At 45.8% G+C, this 17,483-nt stretch overlaps 1 non-coding gene across 1 annotated transcript; it reads left to right on the top strand.

The window, feature by feature from the left end:
* Positions 1–7,689: 7,689 nt before the first annotated feature.
* On the top strand, positions 7,690–7,793 carry LOC126004825 (U6 spliceosomal RNA). The gene has a single exon (XR_007494071.1). It is a non-coding gene; the product is annotated as a U6 spliceosomal RNA (small nuclear RNA).
* The last annotated feature ends 9,690 nt before the right edge of the window (positions 7,794–17,483 follow it).

The raw sequence follows: 17,483 nt of genomic DNA, 5'->3' as shown, positions 1-17,483 counted from the left end.
TGCTCCATTCTTAGCCTGTTGGCTCTTAAAGGATGATAGTTTATCTCTCCAGCCCCAACCCAGAGCCAGTGCATAGAGGCACATAGGAAGTGCAAGATTGGTGGGTGGATGGGTAAATTGGCTGAGGATGGAAGTGTGTATTCATGAGTGGGTGGATAGCTGGGTGGGTGGATGAATGAAGGATAGAAGAGTTGTGGATGGGTGATGGATGGGTGTATAGATGATGGGTTGTTAGGTGGGTAGATGGATATTGTATGGATGAGTAGATATATAAGTGGATGTATAAAGGTTAGATGGGTGGTTGGATAAATAAGTGGGTGAATAGATGGGTGGGTGTATGGAAGAATGGTGGCTGGATGGATGAATAGATGATGTATAGATAATATATGGGTGATGGGTAGATACATAGATGATGGGTGACTGGGTGTATAGAAGGATGGTGGATGGATGGTGGATGTATGAAGAATGAATGGTTGGTAGATAGTTGGATAGGTGGGTGGTTGGATGGATGGATGGATGAAGGACAAATGGGTATATAAATGGTGATTGATGGATGAATTATTTGATTTTCAACACAATTAAACACTTTAAAAAAACAAATAGACATTTACATGAAGCCAAAAAATGAACACATAAGTTTGGGCATAGGGAGACAGCACAAAGCAGCATGTTGTGGCTGATTCTCTAAAGGGAGTCTGCTTGGGGTTTTTAAGCTCTCCCATATGAGATTCAAAACATCTGTTCACCTCAGTAGCTGCCTTGTTTGTTGCCAATAAACACTGTCCTTGGCTCTGGGAACTGAGCATGGTCTGCACACGTGTAATTGGAGGCCGCTACACTCAGATGGTTCCAGGGAGTTTCACACAGCATTGCAGGCAGCACATGCCTTAGGGGGAATGCAGAGAGGTGCTTTGGGGCCCCGCCATGGTGACAGAGATACTCCTTAATGACCCAGAAAGGTCACTGAGTAGTAGCTTCCTTAATGCTGATCCAGCTGTGCTGGGAATTCCTTTCCACCTTGTTGAGGAGGGTGTTCAGAAAGGGTCTGGGTCATGTTCTTCTGACAGCCTGGTTTATGCATTTATTGACTTCATGAGGGTCCAAATTCAATCCTTATTCTGTCCCTGATGGCTGGATTGGCAGAGAAATGGATGCAGAATGCATGCTCACATCACGAGACAAATTTTCTTCTTTGGTCTTCAATACAAAACAAAAAATTTATCCCTTCCTGACTCCATTCCATTCCCTTTCCTTGATGACTGAGCTCCAGAAGTGCCTCTCTTCTCAGTGCCCATGTTCTCTCTGGCACATGTTCTCCTGATTGCTGCTTTCTCCATTGGGCTGGATATTGTCACCCATGGCCACCCTCCTTGTCTATTTTTGACTGCTCTTCATCTTCATCTTTATTGTGGTTTCCCTTTGTCTGGTTAAACAGGGGTTTTATTCCTTCTAGATCTAGTGGAACCACCTAAAGGCTCTCAGTTATCCAGCCAACTCAGCATCTTCTCTCTGAATGGAATCTACTTTAATTCCCTCCATATCCAGTACATCAGCAACTTTACCATTATGCCCTACCCAGAGATCTCAGAATAAAGCTGGACTTTTTTTTTATCCATCTCCAGTGAGTTTGTCAGTCCTTCCATTGATTCTACCTGCACAACTACAAAGAATCTCCCAGCCACCTATTATATCCTATCTTATCTGCTAACTATGAGCTACCTGTGACCTCTGCATATTTTGTTCATTTACTTTAATACATTTTTCCATCTTTTGTTGTTTTCTGGAGGCATTATGCAGCTCATCTTATAGCTCACTGAGTCTGTCCTCAGCAGCTGTTAGTCTGCTGGTGAGGCCTTCCATTGAATTTTTTATTTTGTTTACCATGTTTTTCAGTTCTGTCATTTCTGCTTGAAGGTTTCTCATTTCTGCTCTCATATCTTCTTGAATATTACTAGCTGTCCATTCCATAGTTTCTTTGAGTTCCTTGAACACCCTAAACATCCACATTCACTATAACCTCAGAGAGGTTATAGAGATGGCTGATACTAATTGGATCTTTTTTTTTTGGGGGGGGGGGTTTGGGCCACACCCGGCGGTGCTTAGGAGTTACTCCTGGCTGTCTGCTCAGAAACAGCTCCTGGCAGGCACGGGGGACCATATGGGACACCGGGATTTGAACCAACCACCTTAGGTCCTGGATCGGCTGCCAGCAAGGCAAACACCGCTGTGCTATCTCTCCGGGCCCACAAATTGGATCTTTAGCCCTATCAGATGCACTAAATGTGATGCGGTTCTGTGTTACTTTCCCACAGTGACTTTTGTAGTGTGGTGGTAGATCTTTTTGTTTTAGGATCACACCAAACAGACCTCAGGAGTTACTCCTGGCTCCGTGCTCACAAATTATTCATGGTGGTGCTTGGGAGACCATATGTGATGCAGAAGATAGAACTCAAGTCAGCCACATGCAAAGCAAACACCCTACCCACTGTGCTAATTCTCCCCAGTGTTGTTTTTTGTGTTGCAGTGTGACTCAGTAATTGGAAGAAATGTGTTACTTAAGAGCTGTAAAATAAAAATCCATATATTGTGAGATCACCCTAGGCACTGGATTTCTTTCTTTTTTCTTTTCTTTTTTTTTTGTTTTTTGTTTTTGGGTCACACCAGGCAGCGCTCAGGGGTTACTCCTGGCTCCACACTCAGAAATAGCTCCTGGCAGGCTCGGGAAACCATACGGATGCCGGGATTCAAATCAATGACCTTCTACATGCAAGGCAAATGCCTTACCTTCATGCTATCTCTCAGGCCCTGGACACTGGATTTCTAAACCTCATGTGACAGGTCTGAAGAATCAGGGTAATAGCAAAGAAATAATACACCAAGCCAGTCAGGAAAGGATGCCAGTTATCTGGCAGGTGGGGGTGAGACTCATGTGTGCCACTTGTATGCACATATTTGGTGACTTTGGAGGAATAAAGAGCGTGGACTGTTTTCTCAATCTAGAGCAGAAAATCTAAAAGGTAGCCCCACCACTGACCCAATCATTACATCCTTCTAGTGTCCTACCATCGTTCTTCCTTCAGCTGCTTGTTCTGGCTCTCTCTCTCTCTCTCTCTCTCTCTCTCTCTCTCTCTCTCTCTCTCTCTCTCTCTCTCTCTCTCTCTCTCTCTCATTTTGTCTTAGTGACACATCAAACAATGCTCAGGGATCACTCCTGGCTCTGCACTCAGGAATCACTCCCGTTGGTGCTTGGGGAATCCCAGGTGCTGCAGACGGCCAGCATCCCTAAGCAGAACCTTCGTAGGGTCTGAGAACCTTTATGGGAAGTAAGCGGAAACACGAAGCGTATGAATATGAAATATAAAAATGAAATAAATGAGACCACACAAAATGCAGTGTATGGGGACTCACGTCCATGGGACGAGAGACCAATTTACTGTTCAGCTGATGACATTTTTAAGCACAAACTCTGGTTGCAAGGTGTTTTCAGGGAAAACAAAGCAAAGGATTTTCCCAATGAGACCAGGCCCTAGAATTTACATATCAAATAACTATTCAATGTAGGTGAGAAAGAGCCCTGCTAGAGGGCTGGTCAAAAAAGTAAGATGGAGGTGTTTTTGGGTAAGCAGAGAACAGGTTTTACAAGAAACCAGGAGGAGAGAGAGACAGATATTTATGATGTTTATGTAGTTGCCAGAAAATAGATTTTTGGGGGGATGAAAATAATTGTTTACTATCATAGAGCTAGTCTCAGAACAAACAAGCTGCTGGCGCCAGGTTATACTAGAAGCAAGAGTCACAAATAAACTAGCCAGCGGGGAGCTTTTGGTGGGCTTTGGTACTGAAATTCCTTTGAGTGTAGAGAGGCTAAAGCCGAATTTATGTAGTAAAAAAGAAGACAAAAATCAAATAAAAGAAAAAAAATCAAATAAAAGGAAAAAGGGAAAATGTAATGTCACAGCCGTGTCAGAACTACAGCAAGCAATCCACACAAAGGGTCAATGATAGACTTCTCTAAACGGGCCTTCTGGCAGATAATTCTTGGGAGGAAAATTAGGCACTGCACCAGGAAAGCCAAAAGCCACGTCTGGTGCGTACTTCCTTTTGCGGGTAGTGACACCCAGGGATCAAACCCAGGATGGGATGGTTGTATGTAAACCCTGGCAGCTTTAGTATCACTCTAGTCCCACCTGTTCATTCTTTCCTTCTCATTCCCTTCATCTGTTTTCCAAGCCTCATTCTGCTTCCTTCCCATTATCCATCTGTCTCTTCTGCCTCCAACCATTCCTTCTCCAGTCTGTGAGTCCATCCATTCTTCTGTACATTTATCTATCTATCCTCTGTTCTTTCATTTCTCCATCAAGTCACTTTCCCAAAGATTCCTCATTCCTCCCCCTCTAGCTTTTTATTCAGACCATTTCCTGAGGCTTTGCTAGGCATTAGGTCTGAGTCTTGAAAGGGAGACACAGAGATGAGGATGAATTCTCTATCCTGGAACTACTGATAACCATGAGGAAGAGGAACTAGAAAGCAATAAAGGGAAAGCATGGGCTGGAGCGATAGCACAGTTGGGGGGGCAGTATATAGAATGCTGAGTATCAAACCCAGGTAGCGTCATGAAAGGCAAAAGCCCTCCCTGCGGTGCTATTGCTCTGGCCTGAAAGTGCTAATTCTTTAGCCAGAGGCCTGTCAAGAAGTCTACATTAAGCCCCTTTATCTCCTTGCCGCTGTCCAGGTTCAATTTTATTAAGTGACAGATGAAATCAGATGAATCACTTTATGTCCACCAGGAGCTGTGAGGGCCTCAGGGCCTCTGAGTTGAAGCTCCCCTTACATGGAAGGCCCAGCTCAGGCTTACTGTGCCTTGTCTCCTGGTTTGTAGAGAGAGGGGAGGGACAGGCAGGTGTCAGAACTGAGCTGCAGTCTCCTGCTTGTCTGTAAGAGAGACAGACAGAAATAGAGATAGAGACAGAGAAAGATGACACAGAGAGAGACAGAGACACACAGAGAGAAAAGAGACAGTGACAGAGAGAGGAGACAAAGAGAGAGGAAAAAAGAGGAGAGAGAGAGAGAGAGAGAGAGAGAGAGAGAGAGAGAGAGAGAGAGAGAGAGAGAGAGAGAGAGAGAGGGAGCCTGAAGAATTCTGGGCTTCTTGCATGAACGTAAGTTAGCTCAGAGAAGGAGCAGCTTTCGCTGAGTTCAAATTCAGTCTCAACACCTCCCTACACCCTTAGCTTTTGCTTCCTCTTGCCTGGAGCCATTTCCTGGCCTTTTCTTCATCCAGGACTTTGGTGATGACAAATTTTCCATGACGAACTGCCCTGACTTGGGAGTCATTCCCAGTTATCTCCTGATCTCTCTGCAATTTGCCTCCTTCCTCTGTGCTGGACCATGAAGTTCAAACCCACAGAAGTTCTCAAACCCGCATAAGTTGGGGCCAGAATTATTGCCGCCTCATGGCCCATAGGCCCGTGGGGTCCTAATCTCGTTCTTCATCTTTCTGCCGTGTTGCTGCCCTGACCATCTGGCCTGTCACCTCAGTGGCAGTGGTGGCTTCTGCCCAGTGCCAGGTGCACAGGAACTGCCAGGTCCCAGTCTGCTTATGTCCCTGTAGGATGTGACCCCGAGACCACAGCCATGGATGGCTGCAACTCTCAGAACATGTACCTTGGTGAACCCCTCGGACTGTCTTGCCCATTCTACTCTGGCCCACTGCTCCTTCTATACTTCCCATAATTCCTGACTTTCCCTTAGAGTGACATCTTGGGTGTCACTGCAGGTGCAGAGCTCATCCTGCCACTTGTTGCAAGTCAGCCCTTGATGGGGTTGACTGATGGAGGGATGGAGGATGAGGTCTTTCCCCTCCGAGCAGGCGTCTGTCATCCTGTTCAGTTGGTGGTTCTGAGGTGAAGGGGCGGGTAAAAGGCTAGCAGACAGTCAGGCTTGTGAAAATTCAGCTTTATTCGAAGGACAAGACTGAAGCCAAAAGCCTCAGCATCAGTCCCAGCCAAAAAGCCCTTCGCCTTCCACAGACCCTTGCTTTTATCCCCCAGAATCAGGTACCACCCAATGGTGGGATCAGTACCACCCAATGGTAGGAGTAGAATCAGGTACTCCCCTAGGGTGGGAGCAGAATGCCAGGTCACACTCTAGGGTAGGGCACAATCACCGATCAAGGTAGGGTCAGTAACATAATAATCCCATTGAAATGTTTACATACACAACACCTCTCACCTGCCTGTCACCTTTCCACTCCCTGTTTCCTCCACAAAATATATCATTCAGGCACTCTTCAGTGAATTTTCTGTTTCTTTTGAGCCTTTGGTCCTGACCCAGCCCGGCCTCACCTAAGCCCCAGGTTCTCCTCCCGCTCCAGGGCCACCTCCTCAAAGGACCTTCAGGTCAGGGTGTCCTGAAACAGATCCTAAGCCAGGAGCAGGGGGCGGTGACTGCCTGAAGTAATACTGCCAACTGAACCACTACCAGCCAGGGCACTGCCAAGCCAGGTCTCAACCTGAGCTCACAGCCCAGGAGGGAACATCAGTTCAGAATTTTCCCAATCCTGCCCACAGCTCCTGTGATCCAGGGCTGGGGGTTCAAATTGAGGCCTGAAGTTCTCAGGGGCTATTCCTGACACAGTACTGGCTCATGTGGTCCTGAGGCTGAGCCTGGGACTTCCCCCTTCATGTTTACCTGTGCTCCAGTCTTGGGGCCACCCCCAGCACCTTCTTCCTGTTTTCCTTCTGTGTCAGTGATTGAACCCAGTCTCACACTCATGTGACCAGCACTTTCCAGCCAAGTTGCTTGGCCCGCTGCACATCTCCCCGAAAGCAGGTGGGTACCCTCGAAGAAGAAGGCTGGAGCTCAAGCTGGTTGGTAAAAATTTTTTTCCTATTTGTTTTCAATTAATTGCAGTTTAAATGGCATGGAAATATTAGTGTTAACATTCATGATATTGGTATTGGGGTGGGGGTCTGGGGGTCCCTGAGACAGTGGTGGAGGAAAATGGATACTCTGATGGGTAGGGTGAGGTTGGAAGGTTGTGAAATCCTTTTGTCAACAGTACTTAAAACATGTTGACTAGTAGGGCTGGAGCAGTGGCAGAAGCATAGGGGGTTTGCCTTGCACGCGCTAACCTAGGATGGACCACAGTTCAATATGGTCAAGCTGGGAGCTATTTCTGAGCACATAGCCAGTAGTAACTCCTGAGCGTCACCTGGTGTGGCCCAAAAACCAAAGCCAACCAACCAACCAAACAAACAAAAACATGTTGACTAGGGCCAGAGAGAGCACAGCAGTAGGGCATTTACCTTACATGCGGCCGACCCAGGGGGGACCTGATTCGATATATGGCATCCATATGGTCCCCCAGCTTGCCAGGGGCAATTTCTGAGTGCAGAGCCAGGAGTAACTCCTGAGTACTGCTGGATGTGGCCCAACAACCAATCAATATACAAAGTTTTAAAAAATAAAAAAAAAACATGTTGATTAAAGTAAAAATAAAAAAAATTTTTGGTTTTGGTTATTGGGTCACATCTGATGGTACTTAGATCTTGCTCCTAGCTCTGCACTCAGGAATCACTCCTGGCAGTGCTCAGGGGACCATATGGGATGCTGGAGATGGAACCTGGGTTGGCCATGTACAACTTTCCACTACACTATGGCTCCAGCCCCATAAAAATTGTTTTAAAGGTGCTTGCTTCAGCAGCACATATACTAAAATTGGAACGATATAGAGATTAGTATGGCCCCTGTGCAAAGATGATATGCAAATTTGTGAAGCATTCCATATTAAAAAAAATTGTTTTAAGGGACTGGAGAGATAACATAGTGGGGTAGGGCATTTATATACCTTGCATTTGGCCAACCTGGTTTTGATCCCAGCATCTCATATGGTCCCCCTGAGCCTACCACGAGTGATTTCTGAGTGCAGAACCAGTAATAACCCCTGAGTGTTGCTAGGTGGGGCCCAAAAACCTAAAAAAAAATTGTTTTGAAATTATAGTTTCTGTACCCCTCAAAGTGCCTAACACCCTCCACATTGTCCTTGTGTTTTCTCTTGTCACTTCTTCACTGCCCCTACCTTCCTCCACTGCTGGGTGATCTGAACTTTGCTATCTAAGACCAAGAGCCTGTCATCCCATACTACCTACCTCCTTGTTCTGTTTCTCTATGCACCACTGGATTGAGACCAGCCTGTATCTGCCTTCTCCTTCTGACATGTTTTGCTTAATCCAAGGCCCTCCAGTTCTATGCACAGAGAAGTGCATGCACTGTCCCATCTTTTGTTGGAGGAGGGGGGGGTTCCACTGTACATGAGGTGGGTCTGAGAGCAGCTGGGCACTCTGTGCTCCTAGGCCGGTCTCCCCTGCCCAGCCAGCATCCTTCCCCTAATTCACTGTCTCAGCACCACATCTATTACTATCCTGCACTCAATTCCTGTGTTTCCTTCTTTTATTTCTTTGCCTACTTAAAATTTCTCTTTCCCTGTAGATTGTGAACAAGTTGAGGCAAACGCCTCATTTTGCCCACCATTCTGTTCCCAGGAGTCAGCACAGAGCTCTTGCACTAGCTATGTGAACAGTTATGGAATGAATGAATGAATGAATGAGCTAACACAGCCGTTAAGTGGGAGAAAGCATATACCCAAAAGCAGGACTCCAATTCCACTCAAGAAATCGAAAGACTCATTGTAGAAACTGGCAGTTCTTATTAGACAAAGGCTTTCATCAGACATGTTTTATGGCTATTCTTTCAGACTGTCAAAAGAAAATTAATCCCAAAGGACATATAAACTTTTTTGAGGCATAGAGTAATATAGAGAACCACCTAATTCACTTTACAAACTGAGCATAGCCCAATGTGCTAGCTAAGGTAAACAGGAAATAAAGAAAGCCCAAAACCTAGAAGCTGGTCATGAGTATAGACAAAGATATATTTATCTTCCTTTCCCTTGTAATGATAAGAGCCCTGAGTTATAGCTGAGCACACTGATTTGTGGAATAAATGTCTACTGTGTCTCAGTCATCAGGGTTCTTCTATAACAGAGCCAAGTACACTTATCCCAAGAATGGAAACCTGCAGATAAAGGACATCAGGTTTTAGCTAAAGTCACATAGGGGCTGGGGAACGATAGCACAGCATTTACCTTACATGCTGGGTTCACTCTCTGGCATCCCATATGGTCCCCTGAGCCTGCCAGGAGCAATTTCTGAGCACAGAGCCAGGAGTAACCCCTGAGCACTGCTGGGTATGGTTCAACCCCCCACCCCTAATGTCCCAGGACCAGAGAGATAGTACAGGAGTTAGGGTGTTTGCTTTGAACTTGGCCAACCTGGGTTCAATCTCTGGCATACCATATGATCCCCTGAGTACCACCATGAATGACTCCTGAGTATAGAGCAAGGAGAGCCAGGAGTACTGAGACTGCTGGGTGTGACCCCAAAACAAAACAAACAAATTAAAATAACAAAGAAAAAGCACATAACCTTACAATAGATTTCTAAAAAACATTCACTAAGCCATGAATCTTTATTTTAGCACTAAATATTAAAAACAGGGGAGAGAGAGAGAGAAAGAGAGAGAAGGAGAGAACATAACAAGTAGGGCATTTTCCTTGCATGTAACCAACTCAGATTTGATCTCCAGCATCCCAGATGATCTCCTGAACTCATTAGGAGGGATGTCTGAGCACAGATCCCTGAACATCACTGGATGTGACCATAAAGGAAAAATTAACTCAAAATATGAAGGGGATTCAGGGCTGGTGAAGTGGAGGTAACAGTCTGAGAAGGCAAAAATGGAGCAAGTTCAGAGTCAGAAGCGAGAGCAGGGGGGCTGTAGCAGTAGCACAAATGGTAGGGTATTTGTCTTGCTTGTGCTAACCTAGGACGAACCTTGGTTCAATCCCCCAGCATCCTGTATAGTCCCCCGAGCCAGGAGCTATTTTTTGTTGTTGTTGTTGCTGTTTTGGGACACGCAGGGGTTACTCTTGGCTATGCACTCAGAAATCATTCCTAGCTTGGGGGACCATATGGGATACTGGGGAATCGAACCGCTGTCCATCCTAGGTTAGCACATGAAAGGCAGATGCCTTATGGCTTGTGCCACCACTTCGGCCCCCAGGAGTGATTTCTGAGTGCATAGCCAGGAGTAACGCATGAGCATCACCAGGAAACAAACAAACAAACAAACAAACAAAAAGAAAGAAAGGAAATAAAGAAAGGAGAGCAGGGAAGATTGTGGTGACCACTGTCACCATCCCCTCAAGAGTGCCACTGTCAACCCTTCACCAGACAGTCTTCCAGCCTTCTGCAAAACTTCATCAAGAAGGCCTAGAGCCCTATAAACCATTCTGCAGGGCTTTTTTTTTTGGGGGGGGGGGTTTAGGTCACACCCAGCAGTGCTCAGGGGTTACTCCTGGCTCTGCTCAGAAATCGCTCCTGGCAGATGCCGGGATTCGAACCACCGTTCTTCAGCATGCAAGTCAAATGCCCTACCTCCATGCTATCTTTCAGGCCCCCATTCTGCAGGGCTTTAAAAGAATGATGAATCAATTTAAAAAAGTAAGAGAATTCTGGGGTTAGAGAGATATAGTATAGAAGAGAAAGCATTGTCTTAATCACACCTGACCCCAGTTTGATCCCTATTATTGCAGGCCATTGGTAAGCCCTGAGCGTCACTGGATGTGGCCTCAAAACAAACAAGATAATTTAGAGGGAAACAAATCTGACCTAATGTAGAAATATGGAGCAACAATAATTAAGACAATGTTGGATGAAAGTTCACAGGCCAATAGCCACAACTAGTGGGGCTGGTGGTGAGCCTAATGGGGGAGCTGTAGTCACACAAGGAACCTAAGACAGACACCCAGATAGGGCAAGAAGAAGGCTCAGATACAGGGATTTAAAGAAAACTCAGCTTGGAGTCAGTAGATCTGATTTGAAATCTTACCACAGGACTCTAAGATCCAGCTGAGGATTCTAGGGTTTATGCAATTTATATCTGACTATTGGAAGATGACGAATATACAAAAGCACTTGAAATAGTATCCTTTTTTTTTTTTTAAATGAAGACCAGGGATAAAACAGAGGGTAAAGCACGTGCCTTGCATGTGACCGACTCTATCTGACTTTCAGCCCCAGCACTGCAGATGGTCTTTTGAGCACAGAGACAAGCGAAAGTCCTAGATTGGATTTTCTTTAGTCTTCTTTGCTCCTCATTCTGAGTAATACATCCTAGACTTCTTAAGGGTCTTCAAATCTTAACACATAATTTTTTTAAAATTTTGAATCACCATAAGATACCGTTACCGGAACCGGAGAGATAGCCTGGAGGTAAGGTGTTTGCCTTTCATGCAGAAGGACGGTGGTTCGAATCCCGTAGAGTCAGGAGTAACACCTGAGCACTGCTGAATGTGATCCACCACCCCACCCCCCCCAAAAAAAGATACCGTTACCAAGTTGTGCATGATTGAGTTTTAGTCATACAATGTCCAATACCTTTCACTAGTGCACAATTCCTGTCACCAAAGTCCCCAGTTTTCCTCCTGCTCTTCTCTATTGCCTTCCCTCTACCTGCCCTAATGGCAGATCTTAGGGCACATGAGTTTGGGTTGAATAAAAATTTAACACTATTTCCTCCATTTTTATTTATGTATTATGATTTATGGCAGTTAGTGGGGTCTTATGAGTTCCTCACTCCAATATCTGATTCATCACCAGAGCCCCAACTCTCCTTCAGCATCCCAGGAACCATCTCCTTGCTCCCAGCCTAAGGTAAATGCAGACTTATAGAATAGACCAACTCTCTAATTCTGTGGCATTTGGTTGCTTATTTTCCTATTCTCTTTTTATATTCCATGATGAGGAAGATTATTCTGTGTCTGTCCCTTTTCTGACTAACTTCACTTAGCATGATTCTCTCCAGTCCCAGCCATGTAGCATGGTTTCATCTTTTTTTGTTTGTTTGTTTCATCTTTTATTCTAACCAAATGGTAGTTAGTATTCCATTGTGTATCTGTACTAGTTTATTTATACAATGCGAATTGATATAGACAGATTATAGAACTCTTTTATTGTGATTAATGCTGCAATGGCATAGAAACACAAATGTCTTTCCAAAATAATGCCTTGGGTTTTTGGGATAGATGCTGAGAAAAGGAATTGCTGGGCTGTATTAAGGTATAATTCTTAATTTTTGGAGAAGTTAACATAATTGGTTTTGAAAAATTTTTGGGCCGGAGCGATAGGATATTGGGTAAGGCATTTGCCTTGCACGTGGCCAACCCAGGTTTGATCCCTGATATCCCATATGGTCCCCTGAGCTCACCAGGAGGATTCCTGAGCACAGAGCCAGAAGTAACACCTGAGTGCTACTGGGTATGACCCCTCCAGAAGTTTTTGAAGTCTGAGGCTAGAATTTTTTCTTTGATCACCAAAAAGACATATCAGGATGTCTCCTGATTTTGTTCTGTCATGTTGTGATTGGTCAAGGTTTCTTTATTTTCAGTCTTTTTTTTTTTTTTTTTTGGTTTTTGAGTCACACCTGATGGCTCTCAGGGGTTACTCCTGGTTCTGCACTAAGATGTCACTCCTGGCAGGCACAAGGGACCATATGGGATGACAGGATTTGAACCACCATCTGTATTTCAGCCTTTCTGAAATGAGTCATTGTGTGATGATCATTTCCTGTGGTGTCCGGTTATCTAATCCGGTGCTCAGGTTCCCTCCTACATTTGATTCCCCTCCTGGACTGCCTCTTCCTCTCCCACAGCCCTTTACACAGACCAACAATATTTCTCTCAGTGTCTACATCTACTTTCTCATTTACTTGGTCCTTATGTCTGTCCCCAGCACTTTAAATTGTGCTAAATTAATGTTCTAGCGAGGGTCTGAGTGATAGCACAAAGGGTAGGGTATTTATATTGCATGCGGTTGCTTGGGGTTTGAGCCCCATAATCCCATATAGTCCCCTGAGTCTGTTAGGAGTGATTTCTGAGACAGAGCTAGGAGTAACTACTGAGCGCTGTTGGGCGTGATCCAAAAAAAGTTCTAGGATCAGAGAGACAGTACAGGAAATAGGGAGGGTGTTTGTCTTGAATATAGCCATCCTAGATTCGATCCCAGCATCCTGTAGGGTCCCTGAGCCTACCAGGAGTGATTCCTGAGTGCAGAGCCAGGAGTAAGCCCTGAGCCACCCCTGGTGTGACACCAAAACCAGTAATCAATTTGTTCTACTGTCTCTGGGCTCCATTGCTATGGCTGCCGGGCAGCTGGTCTCTCTCCTCTGTGATGTAGGATCTTCTCATTTCTCTTAGTATGTCTGGGCATGGAATCATTTCCATCCTGTCCATGACTCCTATTCCTCCCCAACGGAAGCTTCTAGACTTTCCTGTTGGACAATCAGTTCTCAGCTATTGTTTCTTCCAATGTAACCTTTTCCCATCCTTCATTCTTCCCTTGTCATTTGGTCCTCACACCCTCATTCATATTCTGAATCATGAGATCAAGGTTGGGGGTACAACTTCCTGTAACTGCTGCCCCTTCCCGCAAGCTGGAATCCAGTGGCCCCTTTTGACAATGTTCAGAGGTCCCGCCAGGCTCTGTTGGCGAGCAGCGCCTCCTAGTGGTTGGGAAGTGATTTGTCCTTGGAAAGGGAGTAGAAGGTTGTGGCTGCAGTTGGGACTAAGAGGGCTGCAGTGCTTTCTCCGGTGCTTTCCTTCTTGAGAAAGCAGTCTGGCCTTTCTGGTAAACAACATGGATATTCCTCAAAAATCTGGACACCGGAGCCAGAAAGATAGCACAGTGGTGGGGCATTTGCCTTGCATGCTGCCAACCTGGGAAGGACCCAGGTTCGATTCCCAACATCCCATATGAACCTCGAGCCTGCCAGGAGGAGTAACCTCTGAGACCCGCTGGGTGTGCCAACCCAAAAATAAAAGCTGGACATTGAGCTCCCATATGATCCAGCAATACCACTCCTAGGGACATACTCTAGGAACACAAAAACACAATACAAAAATGCCCTCTGGGGACCGGAGAAATAGTACAGCAGTAGGGCATATGCCTTGCATGCAGTCAATCCAGGATGGATCGTGGTTCAAATCCCAACATCCCATATGGTCCCCTGAGCCTGCCAGGGGCGATTTCTGAGTGCAGAGCCAGGAATAACCACTGAATATCGCCAGGTATGACCCAAACAACAACAACAACAACAACAACAACAAAAAGCCCCCTGCATGCCTTTGTTCATTGCAGCTTTATTTACAATAGCCAGAATCTGGAAACACCCAGATGTCTGACAACAGACGAGTGGCTAAGAAAACTGTACATATACACAATGCAATACTACACAGCTGTTAAAAAAATAAAGTCATGAAATTTGCCTATACATGGATGGACATGGAGACTATTATGCTGACTGAAATAAATCAGAGGGATAGAGATAAACACAGAATAGTCTCACTCATCTGTAGGATTTAAGAAAAATAAAAGATAGTATGGTATTGCACACGGTTGACTCAGGATGGATGCGGGTTCGACCCCCGGTATTCCATATGGTCCCCCAAGCCAGTAGTGATTTCTGAGCACAGAGCCAGGAGTAATCCCTGAGCACCTCTGGGTGTGGCCCAAAACAACAACAAACAAACAAACAAACAAAATATAGTATGGTTATAATACCCAGGGACAATAGAGATGAGGACCAAAGGATCAGTCTATGATATGAGACTTACCACAGAGAGTGGTGAGCATAGTTAGAAAAATAACCACACTAACAATGATCATGACAGGGGCCGGAGAGATAGCATGGAGGTAAGGTGTTTGCCTTTCATGCAGGAGGTCATCGGTTCGAATCCCGGCGCCCCATATGGTCCCCTGTGCCTGCCAGGAGCAATTTCTGAGCCTGGAGCCAGGAATAACCCCTGAGCACTGCCAGGTGTGACCCAAAAACCAAAAAAAAAAAAAAAACAAACAAAAAAAAAAAAAACAATGATCATGACAATGATAGAAAGAGAAATAGAATGCCTGTCTTGAAAATAGGTAGGAGGTGGGGGAAATAGAAAAATAGGAAACATTGGTGGCAGGAAAGTTGCACTGGTTGAAGCGGGGGTTGTACATTTTATGACTAAAACCCAACTATGAACATTTTTGTAACCATGGTGCTTAAATAAAGATATAAAAAAAAAAGCCAGTAGGCTGGAGATGCCGTTCAAAGGTACAGCCATGCCCTGAGTAGGTGAGGCCCTGGATCTGACCCCAGGCACTACAAAAATAAACAGAGGACAGAAAGGAAAGGAAGCCAGTATCCCTTAGCAGGGAGATGTCACAGGGGTTTCGGTACAAACCAGGTGCATGCCTGACCTGGGTTTAAACCCTGGGTGTGCCTGAGCATTTCAGGGTGGACTAGGGGCCCCCAATGTCATAGGGTCTGAGGTGACAGCATATCCTCAGGCCTTTCTTTGCATTGAACTTCCAGCCACATTGGCTGAGAATTGCCTGTCAACTCCTAGTTTTTTTTTCTTTACTTTTTTCTTTTCTCTTTTCTTTTCTTCTTTGTTTGTTGGCCACACCTGGCAGTGTTCAGACATTATTCCTGACTCTTCACTTAGAAATTACTCCTGGCAGGCTTGGGGGATCATGTGGGATAATAAGGATTGAACCTAGGTCAGGTTTGTGCAAGGCAAACACCTTCCCCACTGTGCTATCACTCCAACCCCTTTCCCCATGTTTTCTGAGCACTTCTTGGGAGCCCCCCAAAGAAAGAAATCAGTGTAGACTGGAGTTCTATGGGTGGACTGTTCCAAAGGGTGCCAGGGCACTGGGCACACAGTGGAATGGACAGCTGCCAGTCAGCCTACCCTGCCAGCCTCCTGCTACAGCAAAGGTTCTACAGGGGGGTGGTGGTGGTGGGACAACTCCTGGATTGGAGAGGCTGGGCCCTCAGAGACACCTCTGGGAGGCCTTATGCCTGGTTCCAAGCAACCAGGACCATGGAAAGAGCCCCAGACCACAGGCCTGCCCATGGAGCCCTTAGAACATATGTTACCATTATGTGAAACCTGCTTCCCTCGTGGGTTCCCTCAAAGTTGCCCCCCAGTATTGTGGGCTCATCTCTTCCATCATTTCTAGCTCATTGCAGCCAAAACCTCTTCGAAGGAAATTCCAACTCGGCCAAGAGTCACTAAGATCAGTCTTGATAATAAGCTTTGGTTTTGGGAGCAACTTTTGGGGAACACGGGACAGTGAGACACTGCCAGGCACCACAGAAGTGCAAACTGGGGAATACCCACTGGACAAGTGACCCAGTTTTTTCCACAAACACATTGAAATGGGGAGAGAACTGAAGGAGGAAGAGGAAGGGGAGAGGCTGGAACCGGGAGAGATGTAGCAGCCAGTGGCATTGGCCCTGGTGGAGACTGATCCGAACAAAATATTTCTCAGAACAAAAAGTCTGTTTGTGAGATGATTAAAAAAAAATCTCTGTGATTTTTGAGGAGTGACAGAAGATGAGGATGACGTGGAGAACAAAGGCAGAAGCTATTTTGCAGACAAAGGGATTTCAGAGAAAAGAATGTAATATTTTAAGGCTCTTCTAGAAGAATCCAGGAGGGGGTGGGACCAGCTGTGAAGATTATGACCTGGAGACTCATGGTCCTATTTTTCTTTCTTTTTATGCATTCACACTTTTTCTCATTCGAAGAAATTAACACCACCAGAAAAGAGGGAGAACAAAAGTGATGGAGAGGAGTCATATTGTGAATGTTAAAGAATGTTAAAATGTTAAAAAAAATGTTAAAGAAGGTGCTTCTTAAGAGTTTCCTGGTTATGGGACCAGAGTCAGAGCACCAGAGGGAGGGAGTTGGCCTTGCACACAGTTGACCTGGGTTGGATCCCCAGCATCCCATATGGTCCCCTGAGCACTGCCAGGGATGACTTCTGAGGGCAGAGCCAGGAGTAACTTCGAGTACCACCTGGTGTGGCCCCCCAAACCAAACAAACAAAATCAAAAGATGAGTTTCCTGATTACAACCTCCTGGAAGGGCTGGGTGACTGAACAGAATAAATAGAATAAACCATCACGTATCAGGGGGCCCAGGGGACATCGGAAACTGCAGTGGCTTTGGCTGCTGGCTCTGAGGCAATGGGGTGCACATTTGCCATCTTTCTGGAAGAGCAAGCAAACAGCTCAACATGTGGGGAGGACTTGCCCAGGGTCAGCAGACAAAACCCAGAGTTGGTGTCTGTGTTCTGCTGTGTGTCCTGGAGGGATTTTCCATTGCACCACCACTGCCTTCTCCAGGAACACAGACTTGCCTCCCGGCCAGATCCCACTGGAGCTACGAGGACACTTTGAGTCTGATACTCTGCAGGCAGCCTCTGGGGAACAGAACCAGCTTGGCGGGGGAGCGGCTCTGCAGGAAATGTCAAACCCAAACAGGAATCCTGCTCAGCTCCCCCGCCCCCTGTACGTGAAAGGACACATGC

This window comes from Suncus etruscus, chromosome 3, assembly GCF_024139225.1.
Source record: "Suncus etruscus isolate mSunEtr1 chromosome 3, mSunEtr1.pri.cur, whole genome shotgun sequence".
Taxonomy (NCBI): Eukaryota; Metazoa; Chordata; class Mammalia; order Eulipotyphla; family Soricidae; genus Suncus; species Suncus etruscus.
Note: the sequence above shows the minus strand (reverse complement) of the source record. Positions and strands in the feature narration are given on the sequence as shown.